We start from the raw sequence: 10,341 nt of genomic DNA, 5'->3' as shown, positions 1-10,341 counted from the left end.
TACAAAGGATGAAAGATTACTCAGTCATTGTCCAATTCACACTGCAAGAAGGCCCAGAGTGACTGCCCTTACCAAGATCCTTCAACATGAGAGAGTCTCATAAAGATAGCCCCAAACTGAAGGTTCTGTGACATTTTATTGATAGAACGAAGAAGCAAGTATAAAGGACAAAAGTAGGACATCTGTGCAGGAATTTATGCGAAAGATATGGGAAGAACAGGGGAAGGTCAGGGTGATCAGTTACATGATTAACCTTAGGACCAAATTAAGTGATAAATCAGAGTATGTGGAGGAGAGGGCTAGAGCATTCATTTCTTAAGGCACTGTGTTTGATCCTACTTTGACTTGTGGGCCTATATGGTATGACCATGCATTCTGGGTGATTTGGGGCTTGCCACTCCAAAAGTCCCTTATCTCTGCATACTGATCTCATACAAAACTCTGGCCAGCATCTCCACCATACAGCATTCTGATGTTGAAGTTTGAAACCAGGGTCTATTTAACTACTGAGTCTACATTAAGTGTAAGAAGATTAATATCTTTCTTGTCATTTATTTCTATTGTGATTGTTATACTATTTTCTAAATGTTTATGTTTATTTTCTCAATTATTCTGTTCAGCTGAATACAAGATTCTCCTTTTCAGCACTTAAAAATCCATATTTGTAGATTTTACTATTGGCCCTAAATTCTACTGGAGCCAGCCTATTCATTTGAAATTGTACTTTGTTTCTTTTTTAATATGGAGAGCTGCACAAATTAGTGTCATCATTGTGCAGGATCCCTACTAATCTTCTCTGTATTGTTCCAGTTTTAGTATTTGTGCTGTTGAAGCAAGCACTTAACTGGGTATCTGTATGTTATATGACCATTTAGTATTAATAAAGTATGTCTAAAAGAATGCACATACATTTTAAGACACAATTCATTATACTTACAGTTTATTACTTAGTTATGTGAATTTCTGACAATATTACTAAATTTATTATTCATAGAATTAAAATTGTTAATTTCAAACATTTGTAGTTATATATGTTCTAATTTTTCATCTGTAAACAATAATAAATATTTAGAGTATGCACAAACATACTCCATTACAAATATCAGGAAGTCAAAGGTAACAAATATAGTAAAGGAAATAAAGTTTATAATCTTTATTTTTTGAAATACTTCTCAAACTATAAATTAGCGCCCTCCTTTGTTTGAGCTATAAGTATTCCATTGCATACACTTGAACAAACATGGAAACACACAGAGAAACTTACATGAAGTGAGACAAAATAGAGATGCGCATTCCACTCTCATTCATCATAATACAAATTTCTTGTGAAAATTATACTTGTAGGAATTTGTATATTTTTTCCATTTTAAAATATTGATAATAGATTTAGAGCTTAAAACAACCTATATAATTCTGTCTCAAAACAGAATTATTTTTGGCAGGCAACAGGACAATGCCAATTTAACTCCTTCACACAAGAATCTTTTCACAATTCAACTTGACCTTGAATGTGATTGCTTTTCTAGCTGCAAGTGCTGTTCTTAAATATATAATGCCTACAGGGTTGTCAGATGGGTGGCAGATCTGAAATGTGCAAAATTAGAATGAGACATACAGCCAGGTGCATAGAGTTTGTGAAGGCCAGATCCAGTCCTGTTGTGAGACAGTGTTAACTGGAATGGATTGTTAGCCAGAAAAAAGTCCCCCACCTTTCCCTCAGCTACACCTAAATTCATGTGGTTAATGCAGGCTCCACTTCTTTGCTTGAGGTAAAATTCATATGAACTACAAATGCTTGATCAGGAATATTTCCCTGGCTTTGCCTGTCAAGGGCAGACCCAAGGAGAGAAAAGCCCTAGGCTAGAAGCATCCTGCCGACCAATTGTTGCCATTCTCAAGCTAAAAAATGAGGAGAAACAGGGCATCATTACATGCATGAAGAACTTAGGTTTTTTGATAATTTTTTAAAGACTTGTCAAAAGTATTGATTTATTGTCTATTCATTTGCTACTAAAGGGGGGAAAATTTGCAATATGGTAGTAATAATCTCTTTTTTCTGTTTTCCATTCAAAAAATACTGATGTTTTAAATAATGATGATTAAATAATGTTGAAATTGGTGTGATTATTTGTGACACTAGGACCACAGGGGTTAGTAGTTTTTTAATGTAGTGTTGCAACGTGAAGTAGAAAGAAACCATATGATAATTCAAGATAGACTTGTGAGAGAGCTAGGGACCTGGATCCAGGTGAGTGGTTCCAGAGAGGATTATGTAGTTTCCCAAAGCCAGAACCAGCTAGTAAAACTGACTGCAGCAACTTGGAAAGATTTTAATATTAGAAAGGTGAAGAATTTTCTTAAAGATCACATGCCAAGATATCACCAAACGCAAAGGGTGATGCTAGTTTATGCTTTCTTGATAAAATGGGAGTAAAACATCAAGAAAGCCAGATCAAACAAAGGAAAATAATGTATTAGATTCAATATGGTGAACATGAGAATAGGTAGCTTGGAATGTACTCATTCCTCCAAGTTTTTATTGTGCCACTCTTTTTTTTAGGTAGCATACAAAGAGTAAGGAGACTTTAGTAAATAGAACTGGACACAAATGATAATATCTCCAGTCTAATGAAAAATAATTAAATAATTATCTTCACATATAGAAAATTAGAGCTATGCTAGGGCTAAAAAGAAGAGTGGGTTTATGAGATATTAAAACAGGGAGAATGTCAGTGGTCTCTCTAGAGGGAGACCGGAGACCCCGGAGAGCACTGACCTTTAAAGAAAGAAAAGGAGACAGCTTGGAAGATGAAGAGCAGTTTATTCTCCTTACACTGTTTGACAATCACAAAGGAAAGAGGTAAGACTTTTATACATATAGGAAAACAGCTTAGTCATTCTGGCTATTGTCTTTTTGATTTTAACATCTGGTGATGACAAGTGACTCTAAGTGACTCATAAAAGCTACAGGCAAATTTACATGTCCCTTGTTTCCATTCACCGATCCATATATCTAAGAGCACACTGCAGCCCTCTTCTTATCAGATGGTGTCAGGAAAGCAGGGCGACCTCAGCAGAAATCAAGCCCACTGGCCCACCACAAACATTACAGATGTACATAGTGAACCGTATCTCTCTCATCATCCATAGAGTCATTGGGTCATGGTCCTCTGACCCCAGACAATGGTTACTAAGAAAGCTAGGAAAACATGTTTTTCTCCCATAAAACTTTTACAACATCTCTTAAAGTTTCCTGGAATTCTTTTAACAGACAGACTTGTGGAAATTCCCAGAATCAACTTCTTAATTTTCTCAATTAACAAACTTCTTGTGATCCTATTCTTGCAACTAGATAACTACAATTTCCCACAGGAGAACATAGGATGAGAATCTAACTCATTGATAGAACACTTGCCTGGTGTGTGCAAAGCCCTGAGTTCAGTCCCCAGCACTGTGAAATAAATAAATAAATAAATAAATAAATAAATAAATAACACTTTAGATATACAAGGAATGCTTCCTTAAAGAGTGAATTTTGAGTGAGATAGAGAAAAATGTAAAAGGATATTAAATACAGAGAATCTGAGGAGAGAAATTGCCTACCAGAGATGAACCCTATATTTGGAGAGAGACTATCAGTTCTGAAAGATTGACAATGTCCACAGTGACCAGAGCTAAAGATTGGCAGTAAGTATAAGAGGAGATGAGGATTCAGCAACAGATTGCTCAAGATCTTATAAGACATGTAACAAAAGCTTATCTGCATTCTAAGAGACATGGAAGCTGGACTTTAAGGGGGACTGGATGTCAGTAAGAGCAGGCGTAGGCCTACTGGTAAGATGGCATATCTGGGGAGTGAAGAGAAGTGATGATGATGGGTTGATCCAGAGTGCTATTGGAAGAAACCAGAAGAAGGAGAAAATATGAGACACTGGGGTGAAAAATTCAATATGCAAAGAGATGTAACACAATCACATAATCCCACTAACACCATCACTAATAGCAACATTTTTCAGGACTTGTTCATATCTAGGGACAGTACATCTTGAAAATAAATATAGAAGAGTCATTCTTTGGCTCAAGTTCAGAACTTTAGTGGCTCTTATTGTGAGAAGAACAAATCTTACCCTAAAATCTGCAGCTACGAGGAGGTCACTGAGAAAGACTTAGCCAAGAGGAAAATGTATGGACAGAGGAAGAACCAAAGCCTTGAATGAAAATTACTTTTCTTGGTGTTTCTTTTCCTGGTGTCTTAGTTACTTTTCCTCATTGCTGAGACAAAATACCTGACACCCAAAGTTAAAGGAAGAAAAGTTAATTTAGCTCACAGTTTGTAGAGATTTTAGTTCATAATCAGCTGGTACTAAGGCAGAGTGGCCCATGTTAGAGGGACAACAATTCATGGTGGCAAAAGAGAGCAAAAGCAGCAACAGACCTCAACAGTATCATTCTGCCCCTTTTATCTCATCCAAATGACTTAGGGTGGTTAGCACCCGAACCCTTAATCCTAGTACCCTTGAGCCTAGCATTGCACCATGAATCAATTCCAGCCTCATATACTCTAGATCCAACCAGCTCTGAAAAAGCTCTACTTCATCCACATGAGGCTTTAGGGGGACATCTAAACACAAAACATAACATTCTGCCCCTGCCCCTTCAAGCACTCATGTACATTCCTTTACATAAAAGCCATTTAGTCCGTCTCTTAAGAGTTGCAGACGTCCTAACATTTTCACCATTGCTGAAAAATCCAAGTCCAAAATCTGCTCTGAAATTTAAGGCAAACTCTTAGCTGCAAGCCCCTGGACAAATTAAAGTTAAACACTTCCAACATTCAGTGGCACAAAATAGACATTTCTATACCAAATGTTACAAATAGGGGGATAAAAAGGAATGGGACCAAAGCAAGACCAAAATTCAGTAGGGTAAATATTAAATCCTACAGTTGCAAGTTGTGAAATCCAAAGGCCTCTGCCCCTACGGCACTTTGCTCCTGTGGCTTCTCTCTAGGGCAGGGTCTGCTCCCTCCTTGCAGTTTTCCTCAGAGGAGGAAATTTCTGGGGTATCCACAATGCCTTTGGCTTCATACTCACACCTTCACATACTGCCCTCTCAGGGGCACACTGCCTGGCCTCCCAGCCCTGCTTTTAAAATCTGAGTGGAAGCCTTCCTGACCCCACAACTCTTGCATTCTTCATGCACCTAAAACCAGCACTATGTGGATGATGCCAAGGTCTGCTGCCAGCTGGAGCAGTAGCCAGGCTTCTTTCTTTCTTGGCTGTAGAGGGTCCAATGCCTATGAACCCAATCCCAGAGAACAACTTCCCTAGGCTGTTGCCATTCTGGAACATGGCACTCTGGGCCTCTCTTCTCAAAGCAAAGTCTTTCATGTTTGTAATTTTAAGGCTAGAGTAGAATCTTGTTGCTTCTTGTGATGCCCTTAGGCCATCGTTTTTACTTTCCTGTTTCGTCTCAGCAATCAAGATCTCTGCTCTTTCTTTGTGGGGCACAACTTTACTGTAACCTCCTTTCTTTTTTTTAGATATAAGCTTTTATTTATACATTTATTTGTTTATTTATTTGGTACTGGGGTATCGAACTCAGGACCTTGCACTTGTGAGGCAGGAGCAGTGCCACTGAACTAAATCCTCGGCCCTGGAACTTTCTTTCTGTCCAAATGCAGAACGTATTAATTCATTCTGCTGGGCTTTTTGCTCTTGATTCTCAACATAAATCTGGCTAAGAGTCCCCACCATAGACGTGCCACCTCCTCAACATTATACTGCCTTGAAATTTCTTCTGCCAAATTAATTAGTCTGCTGCCCTTAATCTGAGTCTCAGGCAGTCTCTGGACATGAGCAAAATGCAGATAAACTTTCTGCCAAGGCATAATACACATGATCTGGAGTCCAGCAGCCAATCTAATCTTTTTTTTTTTGGTACCAGGGATCGAACTTGGGTTCTTGTGGTTGCAAGGCAGGCAGCAGAACCACTGAGCTAAATCCCTGGCCAGCCAATCCGATCTTTCTTCCCAGAAGAAACCTCCTGATCTGGTCTTTACCAGCTTTCTGGTCTTCTGAGCTTTGACAAGAATCTCCCATACAGTTCAGCCTAAGATGCTCTCACTCTGCTCTTTCAGCTGGCATCTCCAAACCTTTCCAAACTCTTCCCACAAGCCATTCCCAAAGGCTTCTGAACCACATGGTCAGATATAGTCACAGCAAGGACCCCACTTCTCTGGTACCAATTCTGTCTTTGTTACTTTTCTCATTGCTGAGCCAAAATACCTGACACTCAAAGTTAAAGGAAGAAAGGTTTATTTAGCTCACAGTTTGTAGAGGTTTCAGTTCATAATCAGCTAACTTCAAGGCAGAGTGGCACATGGCAGAGAGGCAACATTCATTGCAGTGGAAGACAAAAAAAGCAATGGGAGACCTTAACAGTGTCTTCCTGTCCCTGTTGTCTGATCCAGACTACTTAGGGTGGGTAGCATTCACATCCTTAATCCTAGTGCCCCTAAGCCTAGAATTGCCCCAAGAATCAATTCTAGTGTCAAACATTGTAGATCCAGCCACATATTAAAAACCCCCATCTCTCTCGCATGAGGCTTTGGAGGGTGGGACATCTAAACAGAAGCCATAACATCTGGAGTGCACATAAATAACACTACCACCCCAGTATCACATGACTTTGTAAATGCAAATGTCTGATGAAAAGAGATAGAGAATGGTGGTGAGTTATATAGAAGGTTGAAACAGCTTAGACTCCTTCTACTCAATTTGTTTGGTTTTATCAGGAGAGTTATTAGAGATGTGGAATCCTAGACCCAAATTCAAGTCTCCTATGCTAGATTCTTTATGTTAATAAATCTCCCTGCGATTTGCATGTATACTTAATTTTGAGAATATTTGTCACAAACTTTGACTTAAAAGTCAAAGAAACATCTCAGAGATGGGTAAGGAGCACAATGCCTGTGCACATGCTTTGACAAATTGCAATCCTTTTGTTTCATATTCATATGCATATTCATAAAGTATGACATGGAGTATATTTTTAAATATTGTATATATTTTAAGCACTGTTTAGTCCTTTGTTGATTGCTATTTAAAATTGAAATAAAAGTAAAGAGAGCCCAACTTCTAAAGTGACAACAGATGAAAGTAATATTGGTAGCAATGACAAATGAGGGAAAAATATGTCAGAGCTCAAACTTAATAAAAAGAAAACTCTTTCTGAAAAGCTGAGAAAGAAGATGCTGCTAACCATAATTTGAAGACAGAAGATCAAAGGCCTTTTTTCCAAGTCTGTGTCTCTGGAAATTCTTAGAATTTTCTTTTTTCTTCAAATACAAACAGCCCACTGATTGATTTATTTACTGGTAAATAGCAAACCACACTGAAATTTAATGACTTAAAATAGCAATTTATCATCTCTCTTCAGGTTTTCTAAGTTGAATGGGTTCCTTGGAGTGATTCTACTCTCTGGCCTTTTAGGCCAAATGGGACCTGGGTCAAGGACATTTGAGGGCTTGACTGGTACCTCTGTCTAATGTGGCTTACTGAAGGAACCATAGCTGTTTTGGGTTGTCACCTGGTGGTTTGTTGAATGAAATGACCTCACAGGGATTCTTCTTTTCCATGACTTCTAGTTGAACAGGGGGAGGAAAAGAGAGGTGAGGAGGAGTGAAAAGAGGGGACTAGATGGGGGAGGAACAAGGAGTGGAGATGAAGAAAGTGGCAGGAGAAACAGGAGGAAGAGAGGGGAGGGAAAAGGCAATATTGGCAAAGAACACTGGGCAAACTGAATCAGAATTTCCACAGGTAGAACAGAATACATAATCAGTTCAAATTAGAAGCTGTTTTCACCCCTCCCTAAATATAGATTTCATTTGCATCGTCATCTCATCTGCTAAATGTCACTTTTAAAATGTGAAGTTTTAAATGTCAGCTAACAAGGAAGTTTGACTACTCAGCCTCTCCTGTTATTACAAATTCACCAGTCTATTATTAAGGACATTTTAGCAGTTGATTACTGATATTCCTAATTAAGCCTTGGTATGTGCAAATTAACTTAAGGCATAACTTTCTTAAAAATGTGGTATGGAATTTGCTACTTGATTTGGTTGCATATCCTTTTTTAGACTACAGTACTTGAAAAAGATTTGCACAAAAATATAATTGCAATATAGCTGCCAAAAACTTTCTCTGAGCTGCAAATTTCATCCTCCTGTAGACCCTGCTCATGAATTCACAAAAATTATTGCTTTGGATGGAAGAATGAAAAGGAAACCTAAACCAACTAGAAAGCCTTGTCTTTCTAATGAGGTAATCCCAGTATCCCTTTGCTTTTGACTTAATCAAATCATAGTAGGCTTTCTCTTCAACTCAAGCCCCTTAGATGCTTTCTGAAAAGAACTCAATTAATTGCTGACTTCATTGTCACAATCAAATTATCTATTCTGTGAAAAATTTGACTGTAATTAATGTTGTATCATATGTGCATTAATCTCGCTGGCCTTCCGTTCTTTAATGAGACACAAACTCACTACAAAATCTGTCTTAAGAAATAATAAACGGATTGACTCTGCATGACACTATCACCTAATTAATAAAATGGTGACAATTTTGAAATCCCTGTGCTGTGACTTTGCTATTAAAAAAAAAAACAATTTGCACATTTGCAAAGGGACACAGGGAAGGATCTAAAGTTAGCAGTTAGCAACCTTTGATGAAACAAACAAGAGAATAAATGAATCAATACTGCCTGAAAAAATTTTTCCCCAACAGTCCAGGCAATCTGGAAATGCATTAGAGAAAATGGTCTCTGTATTGGAGAAAATAGTCTGTTTATAGTGACATCTAGTGGTAATCATTTTCATGCTTGCCCATTTCTAAATGAATTCCCCAGGAAGATATCAAATACAGAAAAGTTTTTATTTTATTATTTTTTATCAATACAAGCATGTAATTGAAATAATATGCAGTTGGAGTAACAGGAATAAAACTTCATGAATTAGCATCAAGTGGGTATTTGAAGAACCTGTGTTTGAAAGTGGTGGGGGTGAATGGATTGAGGTTGTTTCGATGACAAGGATAATAATGTCTCTCCTCCAACATGAGTATAGTATGGCGTTGAAACATGTTACTATGGATTTTTTTCAATTTTTTTTGAATTAATGAAATGAACCAATCATAAGAATCATAGGAGAGATATCTGTGAAAAATGAATAATCTCATGACAGATTTATCTTAAAGTAAGATACCTGAAATAACTCTATTCTTTAAGGTCTATCTTGCTGAATACTGACAGTCTTTGTTATTCTGTGGTTTCACTGGGAGAACTGGACTTGCTGTGCTACAAACATGTGTCCCTGTGTGTGTGTGTGTGTGTGTGTGTGTGTGTGTGTCAGAGAGTTCACAACATGATTATCCTGATACTTAGGACTTGTTTGTTTAAAAAGTTTTTTAAATCTATGATGGTATTTTAAAAAGCAAAATTTTGAAATAAATAAAATTGAAGTCTTTGAAATAATAGGCAACAATTTTTGAAAGTTATAGGCTTGCTACAATCAAGGGGGTTATAAAATTGCTAAATGCTCCTTGTAGCTACTTCAAAAGAGAAGAAATTTTGACAAGCAGCACTTGTTTTCAGAGGAAGGTTTTGCTTTGCTCCAATCTGACAGTTGTCCTAGGGGAATCCACAGGGAAACCTTTTCTCATTGTTCCTCTTATATATTTTGGATCACTTTAGTACATATGTCATCTATTATGGATAAATGCCTTCACTCAGCATTTTATTCAACTAATATTTATGGACATCCATGTGCCAGACACTATGAATGAGTAGGAAGCAGTTACAAGATCTTGATTCTTGAAAATCTATGTCTTACTTTTTAACCAAAAAGTAATCTTAGCTAATGTCACACAATTTCTGTTCCCATCACAATCCCTGGAACTGTCATTTTACACTTGGCCTCAGTATTCTATGGCATTTACTATAAAGTTTCAGAATGCCCTCAAACTGTATGTTAACTGTGGCTCCTGTACTTCAAGGTGTATAAAAAGTGCTTTGACCTTTAGACCATCTCTTCTCTTCACAAGATATGTCCCTTCCACCCCGACACAGTAAGCATGACTTTAAAAGCTTGTCATTTTACTTTGAACAGAGTGAAGCCATTTTGCCTGTAATTGTCATGATGAATATTTTGAAAGACCAAATGTGACAATAATACATCCAAGATGTACTCAGAGCATTTGGAGAACACCTTCTCTCTAGTCTATATGATAAAATGAAATAATGACTTTTTTCAGACAGTAAAATTTATCACTGAGTTATGAATTA

General features: G+C 37.4%; 1 non-coding gene across 1 annotated transcript; it reads right to left on the bottom strand.

Annotated features, from left to right (window-relative positions):
- Positions 1-735: 735 nt before the first annotated feature.
- On the bottom strand, positions 736-840 carry LOC147822967 (U6 spliceosomal RNA). The gene has a single exon (XR_015444914.1). It is a non-coding gene; the product is annotated as a U6 spliceosomal RNA (small nuclear RNA).
- Positions 841-10,341: the final 9,501 nt, after the last annotated feature.

Source organism: Heterocephalus glaber, unplaced genomic scaffold (genome assembly GCF_053883595.1).
Source record: "Heterocephalus glaber isolate CG9 unplaced genomic scaffold, H.glaber_assembly_v1.0 deba00001606, whole genome shotgun sequence".
NCBI lineage: Eukaryota > Metazoa > Chordata > Mammalia > Rodentia > Bathyergidae > Heterocephalus > Heterocephalus glaber.
This window is presented reverse-complemented; position numbering and strand designations above follow the sequence as displayed.